Source organism: Mastigoproctus giganteus, chromosome 8, assembly GCF_048544385.1.
Source record: "Mastigoproctus giganteus isolate SK-2022 chromosome 8, ASM4854438v1, whole genome shotgun sequence".
Classification (NCBI taxonomy): Eukaryota; Metazoa; Arthropoda; class Arachnida; order Uropygi; family Thelyphonidae; genus Mastigoproctus; species Mastigoproctus giganteus.
Window position 1 is genome coordinate 49,608,767 of NC_143582.1, and position 12,045 is coordinate 49,620,811.

General features: G+C 37.1%; 1 protein-coding gene across 1 annotated transcript in view; it reads right to left on the minus strand.

Annotated features, from left to right (window-relative positions):
* Nucleotides 1–12,045, minus strand: part of LOC150081526 (8-oxo-dGDP phosphatase NUDT18) — a 57,754-nt gene that overhangs the window by 29,247 nt on the left and 16,462 nt on the right. The gene's annotated exons all lie outside the window — the stretch shown is intronic.

The following is a 12,045-nucleotide window of genomic DNA, read 5'->3' on the forward strand; positions in this document are numbered from 1 at the left end:
CTTAATGTGAAAGGAGGAATACAGATATCTATAAAACAGGGGTCGGCAACCTTTTTTGAGCAAGGAGCCATTTTTGATCAAATAAAAAAAAAAAAAAAAAAAAAAAAAAAGTATCCGAAGAGCCGCACCTCAGCTCAAGCTGGGTGGAGGAGGTTTAAGAAATGAAAGAGTGAAGATGTTTTATTAGAAAAATATATATTTTGAAATATTATTTATTAATACTGAAAAAAGTAACAAACATCCAATTAGGCACAGATTAATGTGACTTTTGCTGCTGAACTTCTTGAGTGGGTCTCAACATCAGAGAGTATGCCATAATTTTCATCTTTAAACATGCTGTAAGACTCTCATTGTTCGGATGGTTTTTGATTTATTTTTAATATAGTTCATGTTTGAAAATATTTGCTCACAGAATGACGTCGAACCAAAAACCGAGAAAAGTCCAAACGCAAATATTTTCAAATTTATATACAAGTCTGGTAAGCTACTCCATGCATCGAGAACAATTTCGCCTTGCTTTTTCAACTAGTCTATCACCAACCATTTGTGTAGAATGCAAAGGCAGCCTTTTGCCACAAATGTATACAACTCGGTTCATTCCTTCTTAAATTCCTGGTTTCTTACTCAATCTTTCTCTTTTGAGTTGACATTTTAAAAATGATAGCAATTTTAATGTCCTCTTATTTCACTTGTTTAATAATACCACGTCACTTATTTAAAAGTCAAGTGATTTATAATATGAATTCATGTAGTTATCACAAACACTACGTACACACATTATTTTGTTCCTGTTTTAACTATTTTATACTCGCCACTGCCACAACGATTAACTTTCGACACCTCGCAGCATGTGTGTTCTGCTTGCGATGTGCAGGCAAACCAGAAGAGAATTTTTTTGTGGCTTATGCTGAAACTAACATTATATTCAATTCGTGCCCACACCCATTGCGCTTGTCATACGAGGGCAGTGCAGAAACCATCTCCACTATCGTCCCTATTCTTCTATCCGTTTCCCCCCAGCCTTCAGTCTCCCCCCACACTAAACTGACTGAGTACACCCCTTAACAATGCTGCCAAATTCTAACAACGTCTAAATTCTACTGTTTTCTTGTAAATCTCTTTTGGCCAAATTCTAGTGTAAACCCCCCCCCCCTTTTTTTTTTATGCCTTGCCACTGAAATACTTGGAAATTAGGTGGTGGAGTCTGCCAGAGTACTTAAATAATCTACTGGGTGCCTGACCTGCCTCCTTGTGGGCAATGGTGGGTCCCAACAGCTAAATGGTCAGAGAAACAACAGAACATAATGCTACATAACAGACCACTCCTCTGACACTTTAAATCTCTGCTCTCCACAGAGTTCTGTGTCACTCACAAAGAATACATGGAGATGGGGGAACCCCTGGTGCTGTCAGACAACTAACACACTTTACACTTTGCACTTGTCGTACATGTGGGCTAAAAGTTAGAGCCACAGGTTGCTGACCCGTGCTATAAAATCTTAAAATGTAACAGAAGACTTGATATATGAGGAGGTACAAGTCCAGATCTCATGAAGTTTACTTTTATGGAGTGTGCACTGTGGATCATTGCAATAAATTACTTCCCAAGGTGGCAGAGGTGAAGAGTTTGGTTAAGAATAAGGTGGAATTAAATGGGCACTTTGTCAATTGTAAGAGTATAAGTGATTATAGTGTTTTTTTCTTTTTTTTTACCAGGCATTTCTTGCATCCATTGGATATTCTAGTATTATGCAATTTTTTTTTTTTATATAAAAACAATTTGACCAATCTTTTTAAAAATCATTAGATGCTAAATAGTTACAACAAATGGATATGACAGCAACTCCTTGGCTGCAACTAGCAATTACTGCACTGGAAAATATTTAGACATGGGGGCCTCTATCACAAAATCAGCTACATAACATGATGTAAAAGCTTGAGGAAACAAGTAAGGTGCTATAGCAATGGAAGGAAACTAGTTGCTGAAGGAGTTAACTGGCAGTGCAGCACATAATTCACATTCTCTTTGCTAGTGGTGGAACAGCTGATGCAAGCTGAACCTTTCATGATGAATGTCAGTTGTGTCCTGTTATGCTGATAACCATATATGCATACTGCTTGCTCAGTGACATGCAACCCAAAGAGACTGCACCACTTTCCATCTAATCTCAACTGCTTGGTCATCTTATCCACCAGACCCCAACTGTGATTTTTAGTTGGGGTTATTTGAATGACAAGATATACTGCACAGCATTGAAACTATTGCCATTCAAAAAACACATTAAGTGGGAATCCCACAAAGCCCTGACTAATATCATTAAAATTATCACTGATCACAGTTCGCTGTCCACCTGCAGGTATCAATGGAGCTGACTGTACAAAAATGCTGTAAGTGACGTTTCAGTCCTTGTTGTGTAAAATCTAATTCTAATTATAGATGAAAAAACACTGCACTACATGTAAATTTTTTAGAAAAAAATTATAGTTTATTGAAAACAGATGATAAGTAAAAAACCCTACAAAAAAATCCAAAAACGTTGGTCACCAATGCCAGTTAGTCCCCTGAACCTCTCTGAGCATAACGAGCACAGCCATTCCCATTATCTCAAATGGGGAAGTAAATTAAAACATATAGGTTTGCAATTCATCATACGTTGAAATTATTTCCATTACCCAGCAAGTTGTTAATTATTACAGAAGGCTAAAATCAGCAGTCTGAGAAATTCAAAGCTCAACTGGATCGATACCCATGGGAGGAGTGAAACTTTTTTTTTCTGATGCAGCAAAAGACAGTACACATGAATTTAAAGATAAAACTTTTGGGAATTAGAAAACAGATATTACACTTTAATTACAAGTTCTATTAAACAAACCTTATTTCATGATTAAAAAATATTTTAATAAATACCACCAGTAAGTGCTTATAAAACACCATTTTCTTTCAGTGTATGCTATTGGTAGATAATATTTAAAAATATACAAATATGGAAAGATAAATTAGAAATCCACTAAAAACATAATATTACAGGAACTCCCCGACTTACGTAATACTCGACTTATGGAAATTCGACTTTACGTAAGTTTTTGCCGGCTGGTGCAAACTTAAAAATTTGTGGAAACGTATTCTGCATCCCGTGGAATAAATGGAGGTATTGTGAAAATATCATAATGTGAACCCAATAACCCTCTTTTTTTTTTGTAATTCGTTCCACGTTCTTGGAAGTTGAAATTTTGCTATATTATTAAGCTTTATTATTACTAATCTCCCTAAAAGATCATATTTATAATGGAAATTGCACTACACTTTCATCATTATACGTTCCTGTTATAAGAATAAATTTTGAACACCTTTGTGATATTTTTCTAAAGCACGTTTCTGGAGGTCACAACCTTAAAACAATTTGCACTTTCCGGTTTATTAGGCTTTTCTGTAGTGCTTCTAATTATAAATTATATTTTTTATGCTATTATGGTGAAATGTGTTCCCCTTCACTGCAATCTTCAATTATATAAAAAACAAATTTTCAGAAACTTCTCTTCATTCCTATTTACATATTACAATGACGAAGGGAAAGCGGCCAACGAAAAGTACAAGTGGTGGTAGCGCCAGGAAACAAAACAAAATTGATGTAGAAATGAAGATGATTAAGAAGTATGAAGCAGGACAAAGTTTGTCATCTATTGCAAGGGAATTAGGTCTCACTGCTTCAACAGTGAATACTATTTTAAGGGACAGTGTGTGTATAAAAGAACATGTCAAAGGATCGATGCATTTAAGATCAACAGTGATCACAAAACAACGTTCAGATGCTATATTGAAGATTGAACAGCTGTTAATAATATGGATGGAAAATCAAGATTCAGAAGCGAGTGCCCCTCGAGTCTAATGACCATTCAAGCAAAAGCAAGAAGTATTTATAAAGATATTAAGGATAAGTACGGTAAACCCCGACCCAACTTTGTGGCAAGCAGTGGGTGGTTTAATAGGTTCAAGCATAGTGCTGATTTCCACGTTAAAGCATGCAGTGAAGTAGACACTGCCGATTCTGAGGCTGCAGAGAAATTTTGTGATGTGTTGGAAAAAATTATTGATGAAGGCAGCTATTCAACGCAGCAAATTTTTAATGCTGACAAGACTGCTCTGTATTGGAAAAAAATGCCAGATCGAACATACATTGCCAAAGACAAAAAGATAATGCCAGGTTTCAAGGCTTCAAAAGATAGGGCCACGTCCTTTCTTTGGGCTAATGCAGCGGGAGATTACAGATTAAAACCACTGCTTGTGTACCATTCTGGAAATCCTCATGCATTTAAGGGCATCAATAAAGCCACCCTACCCGTGCATTTCCGATCGAACCAGAGAGCATGGCTAACAATCTCTCTTTGAGGATAGGTTTAAATGCTGCTTCATTCCAGAGGTTGAAAAATATAGTAAAGACAACGACGTTCCTTTCACAATTTTGCTTCTATTAGATAATGTTCCTGGACATCCTACACATCTAGATGACTTTAATTCTAACCCAAGTCATATTTCTACCACCAAACACAACTTCACTCATACAACCTATGGATCAGGGTGCTATTTCGAATTTAAAAGCATACTATTTACACACAACATTTGCTCAGGCATTATCTGCAGTAGACGATGAGAAAAATTTTACATTGAGAGATTTTTGGAAACCTTACAATAATTACCATGCATTCTTAAACATTAATAAGTCCTGGGCAGAAATTACTAAAAGTAGTTTAAATGGCGCATGGAAGAAAATATGCCCATATCACGTAAACGGCTTTGAAGGGTTTGAAAAAGATGAATCATACGAAGAGGTTACAGATAAGATTGTAAAGGTTGCAGAGCTACTTCAGTTGGAGGTTGATGCCAAAGACGTGGAGTTAATAAGGGAAGAGAAGGAATTATCTAACAAATAACAAATTGACTTGCAGACAGCAATAGTGAAAGAAGATGCTGACGAAGCTCAAGATGAACCAAGATGCTTCACCGCCAGTGAGATGGCAATGGCATTTCGTGAAATTGCATTGGCAATAGCAAGGTTTGAGAAGATGGATCCTGACAGCAAATGATTTTTAAAAGTTAACAGAGGGGTGAATGATATGCTTGCTTGCTACAAAGAAATCTACAATGAAAAGAAAAAAGCCACTGTCCAGTCATCCATTAATATGTTCTTTTGTAATGTTGAACGGCCGACCCCTTCTAAATCTCCACAGCCCTCAACCTCCGCAGCGGCGTACTTACCAGCTGAAGAAGTCGATTGTGGTGCTCGAGAGGTAAAACTGACATTATGCTTGTCTCCTCTTTTTTTTGTAATTTTATAATTTTTTTAAATTGCACACTTTTGTAATTTTTCTGTGCATGAGATAAAAAATTGAATGAATACAATAAATAATTCTATTTTCATGTTGTCGAACATTTCTTTTTTTAATTCAGCGAGCACAGTTGAGAGTGCTGCACAAGCATGGGGGAAATTCCCTGACTTAAATAGTGTTCCACGGACCGCAACCCTTACGGGGAGTTCATGTATTAGAAACAAACTTTTAAATTGTAGTTTTCTTCATCACTGGAACAACTACAGGTTTCTGTTTATTCCTTGCCATCTTCGGCAGATAGCAATGAAGGCTTGCAAATTTCTTCGATCAAGCCATCTTTTTCCAATATTCTTCTTCCAGAAACATCACATGAACATAATACTTTTTCCAGTGCTCTTAGGAAATTGGCTTAATCCCTTCATTTGTTAATTTCAACAAATTTTGCACAGAAACATCACCACTAAGGTTAAAATTTCAGATAAAACATTTTAACTCTGTCCAAACAAATTCAACGGCATCGATGTTATTGTAATATGAGGATAGCCTCAAAACTAGAAACCTTTCGATTCAACATTATATCAAATGTATATTCCTTATTGAGAGCAGTATTTTGCCTAATCAAATCTGAAAGTTCATTCTTCTTAATGATTCATCGTATGTATGTTTTTCCCAGACAACCAAAGCAATATTATCTGCATTCTATTTGATGATTCAAGGTTTGTTTAATAGAATAAGATGCACAGTCAATTATCACAAAAGCATTTTCTAGAAGTTTCTCAGGTGCCATTTTTCAAAAATAAAAAAGTTCATTTGGCCTCAATAATCTCTTGTAGTGGCATATCTTTATGCTTGCTAACATTTTATGCATGCCAAATTGCTATTGATACAGATTTTGTCAATGTAAACAATAAGTGCTTTTCACTCCCATAAATACTTAATTTTATTAAGTGATATCATTTCTTTCGATTAAAAGATTTGTTCCATTTTCTTTGTTCTATTTGTTCCAAGTTTCTTCCAACAAAATCCCATCTCACGAAGAAGTTTTTTTTTGCCAATTAAAATTTGTTTTAATATCAGGATTAATTTCAGGATTGGCAGTTTAAGTCAAATAGATTATTATCTGCAGGTTAGACAAAGTATCGGGGGCAAGAATATTCCAGCCCTGATCAATACACACAAATTAAATGACATGATTTCAGTACAGATACAATTAATAGAACACGTTTTTGGGCTCTAAAGTTCAATGATGACAGAGGTAGCAGTTAAAGGCCAAGGAATGGGTTTTAATTTTAGAAAGGAGACCATGAGAACTTAAAGTACTATACAGCCTCTATCAACTGGGAAGAAAGCACAGAGAACAAATACAACAGAATTATGAATATCTTTAATGAAATAGTCAGAAAAGCTATGAATGCATATATACCATTAAGAAAACAAAGCACAAAGAGAATATAGAGATTAATTAGAGATTAATTTAAAAAACTGCTAACTGGTTTAAAAGAGCAGAAAAAGATGTCATAGGATAATTACGCAGCAATGTCATAGGATAATTACGCAGCAATGCAAGTACAGAAGTATATAACAGCTATAAGTTAATTAAAGTTCATTTGTAGTGGTACCACAAAAATTGTTTGGATGGCTAATGCTGGGTGTGAGAAATCACTGGCTAAAAGAGCAAAGAACAAGGAGTTTCATTTATGGAAATAGAAAGAAAAGTACATATCAAATCAGACACTTGCATAATGGGTGTGATAAAGTCGTAGCTAACCTAGCTGATGAATTAAACAATATTTACAGATTAAAAAAACATGGTGAGGAGAAACTGTGCAAGTGAAGCATGACAGAAGATTGTTTATTAAAAAAAATTAAGCCTAAAGGTGAGTAATGGCATAAACCTAGAAATTTTAAGGGAGATGGCAAAAGAGTGCATTGATCCATTAAGATGAATTATAAGGGCATCAGACTGGAGAAAGATTCCTTTGAACAGCAGACATACCAACATACTGCCAATAAACAAAGGTGGTTCTAAGAGCAAACTAGATAACCACAGACTGATCAGTCAGACCTTAGTGGTAGAGAAAAATCATAATTAATGGTGAAGAGTTATCTAGAGATGGGATACAGCACAGTTTTGCAAGAAGAAAAACATGTTCAACCACTGATTAGGCATTCCTGGTTAGCTATTTTGAGTCACTATTTTGGATGTAGAAAATAATTTTGACTTTATTTGAATTTTAGCAAAGCATTTGACTAAGTCTTGCACAAGAGGTTATTGTATAAGCCAAAACATGTTGGGATCACAAGGAAATGACTTACATAGATTGCAGGATGGCTGAAAGGCAGGAGGCAAAAGGTTGTGATTAATAGTTATTCCTCAAATTGGGATAATCTAAGTGGGATTCCAAGGATCAGTACATAACAAACCACTGTTGTTTCAGATTTCCTTAGATGGTATCAACAAAGGGATACAGAGCATGATGTCAAGATCGGGAAAGTAGTAAATGAAATAGTGTCTAGCAGCACCTCTAAAGGGTGACTTATATGGGCTTTGGGGATGGTCAGAGAAGTGGCAGCTTGTTTTAATTCAGCAAAATATCAGGTTAATGGTTGGTTGAGGAATAGCAATGATAAAATGACTTGCTCACTTGGTGGGGTTGAATTTAAATAAGCAGAACAGCAACAACAAAAAAGAGATTTAGGGCTACAGTATAGGCAGATGTGAAGTTCTCATTGCAATACAAATACTACTAATACTAAGTTTTCTTTTAGCTAGCTGTTGTTAATTACTGGAATAAATTGCCTCCAGGGTGGGTGAAGCTGACAGCCTGGGAAAATTCAAATGTCAGCTGGACAAGTACATATGCAAAGAAAAAATTATACATCACAGGTGGCCTATTTTTTCCTCAACTGTGCCATATTACATTCATCACATACATTGTAATGTCATGTACATTCATGATTATTAAAAATAAGACATTTTATTAACAAGCATTCAGTTTCAGAAAAATTTACATTTATACCCTTGCTTATATTGGAACCCTTTTCTGTTTTTTTGAACCTAATCAGACACTAGCATTATCCACTCTCATCATCACTGATATGGTAAAATTTTATGACACCATTTTTTTTTTTCATTTAAACTTTGTATCATTAGGACCATTAGCAGAGTCCTGTTTACATAGAAAATGTGTCTTAAATGTGTCTTAAAACCAGCGGAATTACTTAACAAGTACAGGTCACTGTTGAAAAAAAGCCGTGAAGTAGGGTTGAATTTGAAAGTGTCTGCAATTCTGCCCAGACACGATAGGAGGGAGTATATGATGAGAGCCTTGTTGATCAATTCGGCCCTGGAAAGATTGTGCAAGGCTGAAGGGGTAGAATTTTTTTCAGCCTGGACTGTACTTGTTAACAGGAGAGATTGCTTCTACAGGGATGGGATACATTTAAATAGAAAGGGTGCAAGAATATTTGCTGATGCTATCGAGGCAGTGTTAGGTGGGTCGGAAAACTGCTAGCTTGGGGGGAGACAAAGACTAATGGATTAACAGTAGCCACGGGCAGAGGTGAAAGAGATTCTTGCACTGCTTCTATTGGAATGAGCAGAAGCCTGAAAAACAAGATGCAGGATATTTCAGAGACTGCTGGAAGTCATTGCAGTACAAGTAAACACATGGGTTGTGTTAGGGTAGCTAAGAATAGAAACAGGTGCATGTATACTTGCGTGTACACTAATACTAGGAGTTTAGTAAATAAATTTGATGAATTTGAGATATTACTCAAAACATCAAAGGCAGATATTGTTGGGATATCAGAGACGTGGTGTCACACAGATATAAGGAATGCAGAACTGGAATTTGGGGAGTACAACGTCTACAGAAAGGATAGACAGGATAGAAAGGGAGGAGGGGTTATGCTATTAGTTAAAAAACACAAAATCCAAGGAAGTGAAGCCAGTTGACATCGCTGGACAGTGCAGTGTTGAGTCAGTTTGGTGTGACATAAGCATAGGTAAATCAAAATTGAGAGTAGGAGTGTGCTATAGGCCTAATGACTCTGATGAGTATAATAAGATACTGTACAGGGAAATAGAATGGGCCAGTAAATCAGAGTCTTATAATGGGGGATTTTAATTTCCCAGATATTGACTGGAATTTGTGGGTTGGTCACTCACACACTAGCAAAGCTTTTGTGGATTTATTGGATGATTGTTTTCTACACCAGCATGTTCAGGAGGCAACTAGAGGGAGTAATACTCTTGATCTGATTATCAGTAGTGATTCTTCATGCATTAGGAATCTGCAGATAAATGAACCACTGGGTGGCAGTGATCACAGTGTGCAGAAGTGGGATTTACTCAAGGAGGTAACTACCATCAGAGGTAAAGGGAAGGGTTTTTGCTTTCGTAAAGGCGACTATGCTGGTCTGAGACAGTATTTAAATTCTATACAGTGGGACCAACTGATGATGTTACCAACAGCAAATTCAAAATGGGAAGCATTCAAGGAACTAATCTTGGAAGCTACCAGGCTTTACATACCAACCAAGAAATATTGTTCAAGGTTCAGGCCTAAATGGTTGTCAGATGAACTAATGAGACATATGGCAGAGAAGAAAAATGCATGGGATACATACAAATTAATGGGTGATGTGGAAGCCTATGTTAGATATAAGTTGGTCTGTAACCAAGTCACAAAGGAGATTAGGCAGGCAAAGTCAGATTATGAGAAATCCTTGGCAAAGGATGCAAAGAAAAACAGAAAAGAGTTCTTTACCTATTTAAACTCAAGAAGGAAAGGGATGAATCAGATTGGTCCACTGGATGTTGATGGTTCAACAGTTGAGGATCCAGCTCAGGTGGCTAACAATCTAAACGAGTATTTTGCATCTACATTCACACATGAGGAGTTATTCAGGAAGGGGAATGTCGTAGGTGAAGTAAACATTGGCAGTGAGCTAGATGATTTTCTAATAACTGAGAGGAAAGTGGAGGAGAAATTGTTGAGGATAAACATAAAAAAGGCACCCGGGGTGGATGGGATCTATCCAGTTATATTAAAGGAGGCAGCAAAGGAAGTAAGCAAACCCCTAGCCATAATTATGAGAGCTTCTTTGGACTCAGGGGAGGTACCCATGGACTGGAGATGTGCAAATGTAACCCCAATTCACAAAGGAGGATCAAAGGCTGACACAAGTAATTATAGACCTGTTAGTTTAACTTCGGTTCCAGGAAAATTAATGGAGGCACTGGTTAAAGAAGCACTGCAGGATCATCTGTACAAGAATTCAGTTATAGCTCAGACACAGCATGGGTTTGTTAAGGGCAGGTCTTGTCTGACCAATTTGATTGGATACTATGATGTAGTCACAAAAGAACTGGATGCAGGGAATAACTTTGATATTATATATTTGGATCTTAGAAAGGCTTTTGATACTGTTGCGCATGGAAGACTGCTGCACAAATTGGAGAAGTGTGGCATTCGAGGCAAATTGCTGCTATGGATAAAGGGATGGTTGAGTGGCAGAAGACAGAGAGTGGTAATCAATGGACACTGCTCAACGTGGACTAATGTTATTAGTGGAGTTCCTCAGGGTTCAGTGTTGGGTCCATTGTTGTTTTCTGTATTTATAAATGATATTGATGATGGTGTATCAGGCTTAATGTCCAAGTTTGCAGACGATACAAAGGTTGGCAGGGTTGTTAAGGACACTACTGATACTATGCTGCTGCAACAGGATCTGGAAAGGTTGAGCAGATGGGCTGAGAGGTGGCAAATGAAGTTTAACATTGACAAATGTAAAGTACTACATATGGGAAACATTAACCCCAGATCAACGTATCAACTCTGTGGTACTACGCTGACAGTGGTAGAGAATGAAAAGGACCTGGGGGTAATTGTGCAGGCAGATATGAAGTTCTCTGAGCAGTGCAGACGAGCTGCAAGAGTAGCTCATGGTGTCTTGTCAATGATATACAGGAATTTTTCTAGCAGGGACAGGGATGTGATTATTCCTTTGTATAAGGCATTGGTCAGGCCACACCTTGAGTACTGTATACAGGTCTGGAGGCCTCATTTCAAGAAGGATGTAGAGCTGCTGGAACGAGTACAGAGACGGGCAACAAGATTAGTGAATGGAACAAAGGGTTGCTCTTACGAAGAAAGGCTTAAGTTTTGCAAATTACAGAGCCTGGAGACTAGGCATCGCCGAGGTGATCTGATAGAGGTGTACAAGGCTTTGAATGGCTTGAGCATGCTCAATGCCGATGGGATTCTTCCTCTTGCTCAGAATAATCACCTGAGAGGGCATAAATTCAAATTGAGGAAGGACGGATGTCGGATAGATGTGCGGAAATTCGCCTTTAGCCAGCGGGCAGTTGGTTTGTGGAATAGACTTCCATCGCTTGTTGTTGAAGTTGATAGCCTAAACAAATTTAAGGCTCAGCTGTACAGGTATTTCGAACGAATTGAGGGGTGAAATGGGAGTAGTGGTTGTTTTTTTTTTTTTTTGGCTGATGCTGAATAAGCTTGCTTTCTTGCATCATATGCCTCTACTAATGCTAATGCTAAATGTTATGCTCCATTTCAAAATTGAAGTATGACAGTGGATGACTTGAAAAGGTTGGGTATGTCCTGATATCAAGAACATTGTATACTGTTGTATGCATATCATGCTCCGATATATATACAGTGTCCCAAAAATCGCTGTGTATTTTGGTGAAAC